This window comes from Carcharodon carcharias, chromosome 14, assembly GCF_017639515.1.
Source record: "Carcharodon carcharias isolate sCarCar2 chromosome 14, sCarCar2.pri, whole genome shotgun sequence".
NCBI classification, from domain to species: domain Eukaryota; kingdom Metazoa; phylum Chordata; class Chondrichthyes; order Lamniformes; family Lamnidae; genus Carcharodon; species Carcharodon carcharias.
The window spans coordinates 116,465,233-116,477,628 of record NC_054480.1 but is presented as its reverse complement, the minus strand read 5'-3'; the positions used below and the strand labels follow the sequence as shown (position 1 = coordinate 116,477,628).

Here is a 12,396-nt window from a genome sequence, read left to right as displayed (position 1 = left end):
CTCCATCCCTCACCAGGATGGTCTGAAGGCTTTCTGCTTCCTCCTTGAACAGAGGCCCGAACAATCCCCATCCACCACCACTCTCCTCTGTCTGGCTGAACTTGTTCTCTCACTGCACAATATCTCCTTAACCTTGTCTCACTTCCTCCAAATGAAAGGTGTGGCTATGCGTACCCACCTGGGCCCCAGTTATGTCTGTCTCTTTATCGGGTATGTGGAACATTCCTTGTTCCAGCCCTACTCAGGCTCCCTCCCACAACTCTTTTTTCGGAATATCGATGACTGTTTCGGTGCCACTTCATGCTCCTGTTTGGACCTGGAAAAATTAATCAATTTTGCTTCCATTTTCCATCCCTCCATCACTTTCATATGGTCCATCTCCGACACCTCCCTTCCCTTCCTTGACCTCTCTGCCCTCAATTTCTGGTGATAGGCTGTCCACCAATATTCATTATGAGCCCACCGACTCCCACAGCTACCTCAACTACAGCTCCTCACATCCTGCTTCCTATAAGGACTCCATCCCATTCGCTCAGTTCCTTTGCCTCCGTCGCATCTGTTCCGATGATGCCACTTTCCAAAACAGTGCTTCTCACATGTCTTCCTTCTTCCTTAACCGAGGTTTCCCACCCATGGTGGCTGACAGGGCCCTTAATTGTGTCTGACCCATCTCCTGCGCCTCTGCCCTCACACCTTCCTCTCCCTCCCAGAACCATGATAGGGTCCCCCTTGTCCTCAACTCCACCAGCCTCTGAATTCAAAGGATCATCCTCTGCCATTTTTGCCAACCCCACCATGATGCCACCACCAAACACATCTTCCCTTCACCTACCCCTGTCGGCATTCCGCAGGGACTGTCACCCCCGGGACACCCTGGTCCACTCCTACATCACCCCCAACACTTCAACCCCCTCCCATGACACCTTCCTATGCAATCGCAGAAGGTTCAACACCTGCCCCTTTATTTTCACCATCCAAGGGCCCAAACACTCCTTTCAAGTGAAGCAGTGCTTCATTTGCACCTCCTTCAATTTGGCCTACTGCATTCGCTGTTTCCAATGCGGTCTCCTCTACATTGGAGAGACCAAATGCAGACCGCTTTGCAAGTGCTTTGTGAAACACCTTTGATCTGTCCGCATGCATGACCCAGACCTTCCTGTCGCTTGCCATTTCAACACATCATCCTGCTCTCATGCCCACATGTCCGCCCTTGGCTTAACGCAAACTGGAGGAACAGCACCTCATCTTCCAGTTAGGCACTTGACAGCCTTCTGGACTTAACATTGAGTTTCATAAGATCAGACCATGAACTCTCTCCTCCATCCTCACCCCTTTCTGATCCCCCTGTATTTTCTTATTTTCATTTATTTATTTATTTTCCCCACTTATTTTCATTATTATTATTTTTAAAATTTATTTCCATTTTATTTATTGTTTTATCCCCAGCTTTTAGCCTTTTCAATCTTTTTTCCCACCACCGTCCCTTCCCCCCACCCCACCCCCACTAGGGCCATCTGTTACTTTCCAGAGTGTTTACTCTGGTCCAGCAGTTATCACATTCTGCTTTCCACTCTTAATGTCACCATTAGAACCTCCTTTAGCCAGAACCACCATTACTAACAACCCTTTGACCTTCTGTTTATGACATCTTTTGCAATCTCTCCTTTGCCTCCACCTATCACTGGCCCTCCTATCCAGCTTCACCTGTTTTGCCCCCCTCAAACAGTATATATTTCACCACATTTCTACTTCCCTTCAGCTCTGAAGACGAGTCATACGGACTCGAAACATCTTTCTCTCCACAGATGCTGTCAATTCTGTCTTTCTCTCCACAGATGCTGTCAGACCTGCTGAGTTTTTCGAGCATTTTTTGTTTTGATATAATAGCTAGACAAGGAGTCAATGAATCATCTGCAAAATTTGATGAAGTTTTAAAATCATTCAACACATATTTTAACCTCAGATGTGACAAAATCCTTGAAAGGGCTAAATTCTAATAAACGTGTCCAGTAGCCAGGCGAACTTGTCAACTCCTTCAATTGTGATCTGTACAGAATGGCTGAAGGCTATGATTTGAGCTAACCAGGGATAGAATAATTGTAGCAGTGGCGGGCAACGAACTCTCAGACATGCTTCAAGCGAAGGACGATCTAATCCTTGAGAAAACCATCTAGATTATCAGACAATCTGAAATCTGTTTGCAGCACAGATTCATATTAAGGGGAGAAAGCAAACTGTGGTACAAAGTAAACCCCATTTTCCAACTAGTGAAACAGCAGAGAAACAAGGACACTCCAGACCAAGGGAAGCAATACCCTAGCCGACGAGTAGAGTAACCATGCCAACACTATGGAGCAAAGCGTCCCCACAGGCATGATCAATGTCCAGCAATTTCAGCCCAGTGCTTTCAATGTAACCGAATAGGACACTTCGGGAAGCTGTGCAAAGCCAAAACATCAAAACACACAGCAGATCCCATGAGGATTCATGAGTTCAAGACAGCACACCAAGAAGACGCATAACCATGTTTCTTGGGTAAGGTCAAAAATCCCAGATTTTATTCTTGAATGCGGACGTCTCGGTTAATAGTCATCTCACAAACTTTAAATTGGACACAGGAGCCAGTATTAACAGTCCTATTGGACAGAGAACCATGATTGTTGACCCAATGGTTGATGCCACCTACAACGCACCTGTACAGAGCAGGGAGAATTAAACTCGCAGTGAAAGATATTCTGCAGGTGGGACTCAGGTACAAAGACAAAAGAATCTGAGAGACCCTGTTTGTGGCCCACAACCAGGACTGTTGTTCACTGCTCAACTGAAAAGCCTGCGTTGACCTTGAACTTATCCAAAAAATTGACGAGGTCATTCAGCAAGGGCCTGGCTCCAAGTATAAAAACGAGTTCTTGAAGCTCTTTACAGGATTGGGGCGACTGAAGAATGCATACAAGATCACACTGAGAGATGATGCTTAACCTGTGTGCCTGTTCACGCCGCAAAAGATTCCCCAGTCACTCATGAAGCAAGTGCAGCAGCCGCTGGATGAGATGATAAACATGAGGGTCAACCCCCTGGTCACACAACCAACTGCATGGTGTTCCAGGATGGTCACAGTCCCCAAATCGAACAGGTCCATCCGTATTTGCATCGACTTGACACAGCTCAATAAAGCCGTAGCCAAAGAAGTACACCCGATGTTCTCAGTGAACGAAAGCCCGACTAAACCCTCTAAGAGCATGATGTTTTCAAAACTCGATGGCAATAGTGGATTTTGCTAACTTCCCCTCGATGAAGAGTCGAGGTTGATGACCATATTCATTACACCCTTTGGTAGATTCTGCTTCAACCACCTGCCGTTTGGAATCACCTTGACACTGGAAATATTCCAGCGTATAATGTCAGCCATTTTGCAAGGCCTACAGGGTATCATCTGCCATGTGGACTGTAGTATAAAAATCTGGCACATAAAGGGTTAATGTTGGGCTGCTAACAGTACTGCCCATATAGTGGCATAAGAGAACACATGACCTGCACCTAAGGGGTCAGCCTTGTATTGACAGAGCCGAGTGCACATGCAAACATGGAGACAGCTCCTAGCTTGAACCCTTTACTGTATATATGTACATAGTCCTTGTAGTTAATAAATACATACAGTTAACCTACTTAAGTCTACAAAGACTTCATTAAGACTATCAATGTATCCAACACTCTGCAACTTGGATGATATTTTGGTTCATGGTATAATAGTGGAGGAACATGAGAAAAGACACACAGCAGTCCTAGAACGCCTGTAGGAAGCAGGGCTGACGCTGAATGAGAAATACAAGTTCTCCAAGACAACAATTCGGTTCCTAGGACACATTGCCAGCAATAAAGCCATCACTGCAAACCCACAGAAAACAAAATCTATGAGTGAGTTCCTAACCCCATTCTTGATTCTGGACCTCTAGAGATTCCTGGAGATGGTGAACCAGTTGGCAAAATTCTTACCAAATCTGGCACAGGTCACAGAACCCTTGAGACATTTACTTAAGAATGACCAGGCAGGGTGCTGGGACACACACCAAGAGCAAGCATTCACTCACCTCAAATCAATGGTGCTCTCAACTGACATTCTGGCCCCCTATGAACCATCCCTGCCCATCACTGTAGCAGTGGATGCTTCATCCACAGGCGTCGGAGCAGTCCTATTTCAATAGCAGCTGGATGGATGTTTCCGATCGGTTTACCATGCATTCAGAGAACTGTCGGACATAGAGACGAAGTACGCTGTCATCGAAAAGGAAGCCCTTGCAGCCATGTGAGCGTGCAAGAAATTTTCAGACTACATCATTGGCCTAAAGGTCACAGTTAGATTAGACCATAAGCCAATCGTCTCATTGCTAGACGAGAAGGAGCTGGCGAAGAAGATTCCCGGAATCCAGAGATTCTCCCTGTGCTTCATGGAGTTTGCCTATGAGATGGTATATGTCATGGGCAAAAACCAAACAACGACAGACACACTTTCCAGAGTCACAGTGGACATTTCAACAAAACAGGCTGTCAATCTGATCAGGGAGCTTGAAGCATATTCCCAATGGACAAGGAGACATCTTCCAGAGACCTCAGGTATACTCCAACAGAATCGCCAGAAACAAATGTAAGATGATGAGTGTGCCCGCAACCGCTGTTATGCCAAAAGGCTGGCCACCACAGACACCAAGCAGTGATACCATGAAAGCTTAGCTGGAATGACAAAAACCTTTTACTGTCATTGATGATCTCCTTGGCTACAATGAGCGTCTGGTCATCCAAGTTTCCCTTCGACTGGGGATCCTCCAAAAAATACACCAGGGTCACCTGGGCATCACCAAGTGCAGGGCACAGGCCCAATCTGTCATCTGTTGGCCAGGCATTTCCAGGGCAATTGAGGGCGCGATAATGAACTGTCAGTTATATGCGCTGCTCAAGCAGGACCGGAGGAAGGCCCTTATCCCCACACAGTTCCCTACCAGGCCATTGTAGAGGCTGGGAATTGATTTATTTGTCATCAACAGCAAATTGTTCTTTATTGTGATAGATTACTTTTCCAGATGGGTTCAGGTGAAGCAACCATACATGACATCCACAGATCCAGTAGTTAAAGCACTGGAAGAGGTGTTCGCAAGCATGGCATCCTAGACGAGATTGTGTCCGATAATGGCCTACAATTTTCAAATGAGTACTTTGTCCAATTTGCCATCATATCTGGCTTCCACTGCCGTACCATCTCCCCAAGTAACCACAGTCAGTTGGGGAGGCGAAAAGAGGGGTCCACACTATAAAAGCCCTCCTAAAAAAGAACAAAAAATTCCAAACAGTACCATTAACCTACAGGTCTACCCTGTTACAATGTGGCCTAGCCCCAGCCAAACTCCTGACGGGCAGAAAACTCTGCACACAACTCCCAATCCTGCCAAAGAAACTAATACCAAGGTTGGTAGTCAAGGATTATCAGGACATCCAAAACAGAACGGTCCTACAGGCAGAAGCAGGCTTCCACCTACAACAAAAGATACTGCACCAGACACTTGCCGTAACTACATAAGGACGACAAGGTCTGGACTAAAGACCATGCGGGAGAGGGCACTATCATCCAGAAAGATGATAACCAACCCTGGCACCACAGAGGGTACTGTCCAGAGAAACGGGGGAGCCTCCTCCTCATCCCTTGAAGGTTCCCTCCCACTGTACAGTGGAGGGAAATTGAGGAAGACACCCAGATGCCAGAGCAAACTCCAACTCAACAACATTCATCTGCTGCAACAGAGCCCACCGCTTCTCCGACAGTAGTGACAGCAAGATATGGAAGGGTTATAAGGCCTCCAGACTGCCTAAACCTATGAACACAGAGCCTTGAAGAGGTGGGGGAGGGTAATTGGGGTAGTTGTAATGATGTAAGTACATGTGGTAAGCTGGGATAACTTGTAAATATGTTGGATAAAGACTTGGGGGAGGTGTAATATAAGGGTATGGCACATGAACGGTTAATCTGGGACTGAGTACAGTACCAGCCACACAGTGATGTAAGAAAACATATGGCCTGCACCTAGATGTCAGTGTAGAGTTGGACAGAGCCATGTGTAGAAGCAAGCATGGAGACAGCTCCTAGTTTGGATCTTTACTGTACCTATGTACTTAGTTTCTAGTAGTAATAAATACATACTGTTGAACTTCCTCAGAGTACAAATACCTTAATAGGATCTGCCTACCTTAAAACAAGAGGTTGGTGGTGTGATGGATAAGAAATATCATGCGAAATGCTTTGACTGACTTTCACCACCCCCGTGAGGTCTTGAATATCTTGCTGCCAGATTCTTGGTGTGAGACTTTAGGGGCTCAATTTTCCTCTCAGAGATGGGATCTTGAGGCGGGTTTAGTTTTGGTTGGGAACTCGCCTCTGTCACTAGCCTGCCAGAAAATGTGTTTTTCCAGAGATCAAACTTTAATTGCCTGGTGTGTCTGTTGTCCAATTAGGTAGACCCAAGGCGAGAATGGAGTCAGGCTGATTCCAGAGTGGGCCCAATAATAGGCATGCCCAGCACAACCTTTGTGGAAAAGCCCATACTCGTTTTGAATTAGCGGTGGAAGATATTGAAGTTGCTGAAAAGTGTTGGCTACAACTTGGAGTGCAAGTACTGACCTTCATACTTTCTCTCTGCTTGCTGTGCAGTATGTGAATGCCCATATGAAATATGGAACCTTTATGAAATGGTCAAACCATTGCCGACTCCTTGGAGCTTTACTGAAGCAGTTGTGTCCAAATGTAGCAAGACCTGGACAAGATTCAGGCTGGCTTGATTAGCAGCAAGTAATGTTTGCATCATCCAAGTGCCAGGCAATAGCCATCTAACATCTAACATCTAACATCTCTCCTTGATGTTCAACGACATTACTATCACTGAATCTCTCCGCCATCAACATCCTGGGGTTATAAATGACCGGAAACATAACTGGACTAGCCGTATTGTTAGGAATGAGTGTTAGCTTTAAGTTTAAGTTTGATTTGTGTTTCTGTGTTGGTGTGTTAAGAAAGAGGGAGCTTGAGTTTTAGTTTAACTTTAAAAGATGCCTGCATTTTAAAGAAGTTTTATGAAACTAGGAGGGAGATTAAAGCAAGCACAAGGTAGAAAAACTGGGCTGCTGCCTACAGGGAGCCCACACAGAGAGTCAGGGAGAAACAGACCAGCAGTTTTTTAGTTCAGTTGAAGCCAGGAGAAGCTGGACATAGCAGAGGGAACTGCAAAAGAGAGAGCAGAGTTCCCAAAAGAACCAAAAGGTCCCAAAGTCAAGGACTGAGACAGAAAGGAGTGGCCCCAAGAAGATGTTCTAGTCAAAGGAAGAACAGGAGTCTGGGAAAGATCCTGCTAAGTTAAGTTAAGAGTGAGGAGCAGAGGAAGGCTCCAAGCTTAAAGGGAGAAAGCTGCAGAATGCAGACTTAAAGCACGATAGGCTTGCGAGAAGCCAGAAGATCCAAGGAGACAGCTGAAGGTCTGTAACTTTTTACTATGGGCATGTGAAACAATGGTATTCTGTTGGCATGGCTGAGTATCTGAGAGAAAGCACGTGGAAGGTGAAGCTTGAATGCATGTGGCGATCCAGGGGAGAGGAACATCAGAAGGAGAGTTCAAAACCCTGGAGATGGACCCTTGTGTAAGGCTTCTGAGAGAAAGCATCGTTTGGGAGAAGATTCCAAAGTGGGTTCTTCAAGACTGGAGATTGGAAACCCTCGTGTGAAAGAGTCCAGTGAGACCGGTTGGCTTACGGTGTGATAAGCATTTGGGGCAAGTTGATGAGGGATCCATAGCATCTGTTTGTGGTGGCATCTGTCACTTGATCTCAGAGTGTGGTGTGCCTGACCACAGGTTACTTATTGGTTTACATGGACTGTGTACTTACTGTGAACATTAGAGTATAAGATAGCTTTTGTAACTTGTGTTATCCTTACGAATCTGTATATATCTGCAAAGGTAAAGTGTGGGTGAAGGAATATTATAATATAGTTCACCTTTTCTTGTTTAATAATTTTTTTTGTTAAATTAGCTGACTCCTGGGACTCTGTACAGTAGTCACTCTCCATGTTTCTAAACAAAAATAAAGTTAGGATTTATCAAGCCAGGTTTCACCCTGGGACCTGGCTTCTTCAGTAGTAACATCAGCTGGGATCATAACAATATAAATACTGTGGCTACATGAGCAGTTCAGAGGCTGGGAATTCTGTGGTGAGTAATTCACCTCCTGACTTCCCAAAGCCTTTACATCATCAACAAGACGTATGCGCAGTGGTTGGGCACTAGCTATCAGTGGAGGTGGCTCCAAGTGAAGGTGCAGGTGGCGGCCTTGGGGGGAGACACAAATAAACAAAACTCCCCTCATCCAAACGACTGTTCCTCAGGAGGGCTTTTCTTCACTGGGTCAGAAATTGATAGACTCATAAGTTAAAAATGCAGAGGTACTTCCTTCAGGCCATTCTCTGGCACTCAAAACAAGCTTGCAATGCTCAGCCATGTGCCACACTCCTGTTTCCAGCTACCTCTGCGAAAATGCCTTTATTTATTCCACACTGGAGGCAACTCCTGCACACGTCATTGCCTCTGAACAGAGAAGGCCAAATCTGCAGGATGAACCACTAACCACACACCACAGGAGCATTGGGCAGGAGCCCAAGACTTTACCAGGGAATGATCCATAACAAGATACCTTGTCGGAGTTAGTACAGAAAACCTACTTTTCCCACACACAGCTGAATCAAGAGGTAGCAGGTATGGAAACGGATCCCCTTCAGACCCTTCCATAGGCCTTTTTCAATGATTCAAGAAGACGTTCAAATAGTATGGGAAAGTCTTGATTTCAGTACATCTGTTGACATCCACTATGTGGTTTGGTACATTCTATTATGCAGCAATGAAAGGTATTAATGTGGTTCCATTCCTTGAATATATTGGAGCACCCAAGGCTATGATACATGTTTGGAGTCATTCTCAGGGTGGAAATGCACTGACTGCTTATGCTTTGTATAAGCTTGCCACACCAGGTACACTGTAACACTGGGAGGAACATTCTTTGCAGTTAAGTATGTCCGCTCAAGTGGTTACTTAACGACACCCCCTCCAATGAAAGTGTATTTACAGGATAGAATGGAAAAAACCAGAGAATGATTTTCAGAAAAAAATGGAGGAAACTAAAGAACTGCTAAGTGAGAAAATACAAGAAACCAAAGGCATGGTCTCCTTCAGGAAAAAGAAAGAATAAGTCTGTGGAGGACAAACTGCTAAAAATCTGAAAACATTGACCACCTCTTTGAGTTTTAAAGTTGAGATACTTTGTGAAGTAACACTCTGTAAACTCTGGGTATCTGGGCATTGCCAGTGGTTTGTTGTGATATCAGGCACTGTTGAAATGGTTTCTGAAACAATTATAAGGAATCCAGAATACACTAGTTCCTCACATTCATGTAAATTTGCCTAGCTGATGCTATGCTCGCCATGAAGCAAACACACATACTAGGGTGGATTTTACAGTGTAGATGGATTACCTGCCCCTGACCTAAAAGTCAACGGCACTTTGTCGACTAGAAATCTGGCTGCCCTGCAATGATATTATGCTAGGGGTGACCTTAGTGGGGCCAGAGTGGGACTTCTTCTGCCTTCAGGGAGGCAGTCCTGCCCTGGGGAGCTGCCAGTCAATCTGATTGGCCAGCAGCTCTTTAGTCCCAGCAGTGCCAGAAGAGAGTAGTGGTCACTGCTGGGACTACAAGCAGTCCCAAAGAAGAGAAGATGTCTATCAGACTTGAGGTAAATCTGGGGATTTTGGGCAGACCTGGCTGGGAAACCCCAGCGAGTGATCGGAGGGTAGGTTAGAGAGGCTTTGGGAGGAGGGGTACAATCTTCAGGGGGTGGGGTGTCCTTGATGGGCACAGGGGACCCCCATAGAAGGTAACCTCTCCTTCCTGCCCAATTGCTGCCTCCTTACCTCACAGACTGAACAATTGCCATGGAGGCGGATTGAGACCCCTAAGTGGCAGATAATTGGCTACTTTAAAAGCCTCAATAGGCCTAAGGACAGGTGGGCTGCCTGACACCTTAACTGTCCCCATAATTTGGGGACAGGTTGGGGGTGGGTGGGAAGCCGACATGCTGGCCACCTGATTTATTTTACAAGCCCCCTGCACCCCTGCCCAACACCTTCAAAAAGGGTCTGTAAAATTCAGTGCACTGACTCGTGTACTTCCTGCACTCCAATGCCAGAATGTCACAGTCATGCAGGTGAGCTGGTGCATGCCAGCCTCAATGTTTATGGATGTGGACCTCCAGGTTATCATCGACTGGCAATTGCCAAGAAGGCATGGATTGGCATTGTTAAAACAGTCAGTGCCACAAGGGAGCAGTGCTGGTCTTGGCTTCAGTGCCACAAGTGGTTCAATGACATTTTGCAATGTGGAAAAGTGATTAAGAGCTCGAACAAGTAAGGTAGGCATTTGGTCACACAGCCTGCAACAAGTCCAGCAGCTGAAGGGACACAGGACACATACCACTCCCAACTTTTGAAGTAGTGTGTGCCAGAACACTCACAGTCTTTGGAGAAACTTTGTAGCACAGTGTTTATGGGGACAGGTGAAGATGATATCATGCTGCCTCCATCATCTGGAGGAGCTACCCTTCTCCAGGCAGGTCTGCAGTGTCTTAACTCCCTCACCCTCTTGTCTTACAGGAGAAACGAGCGAGCAATGCCTGGGAGATGACTTTGACCAGGAAAGGGATCTCAATCATAAGGATCATCAGGGCAATGATAAGGACCATCAGGTTAAGCCAGGATCCCAAATCAGGAGCAAATTGATGTTGGCAAGACCTTCCTCCCAGGCGCACGCAGCTGTTGAAGAGGTCCATGTCCGTATAGTCAGGTGGGGAGTGGAAGGTGGTGGCATTGTGTGACACCTCGTCCAAAAGCAGGCCAAGCTCTGGGTGGTGTGGAAGTCCTCAGCACTACAGAGCCCTCAGGGGTTCCAAGGTTAACTCATGGTCATCAATGGTTTCATGGTCATCATCAAACTTTTAATTCCATATTTTTATTGGATTCAGATTTCATCATTTGCCTTGGTGGGATTTGAACCCAGGTCCCCAGACAATTACCCCTAGGTCTCTAGAATACCAGTCCAGTGACAATACCACTATACCACCACCTCACTGTAGTTGGAAGAGGAATTGTCTGAAGATGTACAATCATAGCAGGCTAGCGCAGATACTAGCATCTCAGTGAGCCCATGCATGCATGTAGTAAAGGTGGCACTTGCTGAGGAACACAGCACTAGTGTGCAGGAGGAGGTATCAGAGGCAGAGGCATCTGTGAACAATCCCCCTTGGAGAGGGAAGGCTAGTCATAGTAATGCTCCGTTGGACAGTGAGGAAGGGCTGCAAGAATCACAGTTTGGGACTGAGTATTTCAAGGACCAGGTGAAGATAGTTGTCACCTTTCGGAGTTCCCTGAGGCTGTGCGAGCTCATGCACTGCACTTGGAGAAGTCCATGGAGCAGATGAGTTTGACCACATTTTGGGGCTTCGAGCACTTGAGCCTCTCCTATAAGAGAGTGGCTAAAGCCGTGGTGAACCATATGCGGAAGCACCTGGGGTGCATGCAAAAACAGCGTAATGTCCTACAAGGTGCTTTATGTATCCTAGACCAGTCAGTTCAGAACCTGAGCACTGATGTGTATGAATACATTTGCACAGTTGGCCTAACGATGGCTGGTGGGGATACCAGCTGCAACCCAACTACAGGGTCCCTCAGGCCACGTAGAGGAGAGTCCGAGAGGAGGACCCTGGGTCAGGCAGTCAGCAGCACATAGAGGAAAGTGCCAGAGGAGGACCTGTTTCTACCTGTCAGAGCCGAAGTGTGATGACAAAGGAGAACAGGTAGGTGATTGGTGGGTATCTTTTCCCAGTCTCTTTTGATTGGCCAAGTGGTTTAAATCAGGAGATGTTATTATAGCTGAAGCGTGCAGTTAAGAAATTAACTTCTAAGATATTTAACATCCAAATTAATTAATTAAATAGAATAGAGATGGCTGGGCAGGCGATGCGTTGCAGCTGTAGTATATGGGACCTGGTGGATGCCAATGTGATACACGGTGACCACATCTGCAGCAAGTGTTGGCTGCTGGAGGAACTTCGGCTCAGAGTTGACGAGCTGCAGGGTTGCAGGGTGACCAAGCCTGGGAACTCAATATTCAAGGGTATTCGACATTCTGGAAAAATTGGCAAAAAGGAAAAGGAAATGGGGTAGCTTTATTAATAAAGGGAGGTATCAATGCAGTGGTGAGTAGTGATATAGGTGTAATAGGTTGTGACGTAGAATCAGTTTGGGTGGAAAAAAGGAATA

The 12,396-nt window shown here is 46.2% G+C and overlaps 1 pseudogene; it reads left to right on the top strand.

Moving 5' to 3' along the window:
- Positions 1-8,785: 8,785 nt before the first annotated feature.
- Positions 8,786-9,273, top strand: LOC121287587 (annotated as a pseudogene).
- The last annotated feature ends 3,123 nt before the right edge of the window (positions 9,274-12,396 follow it).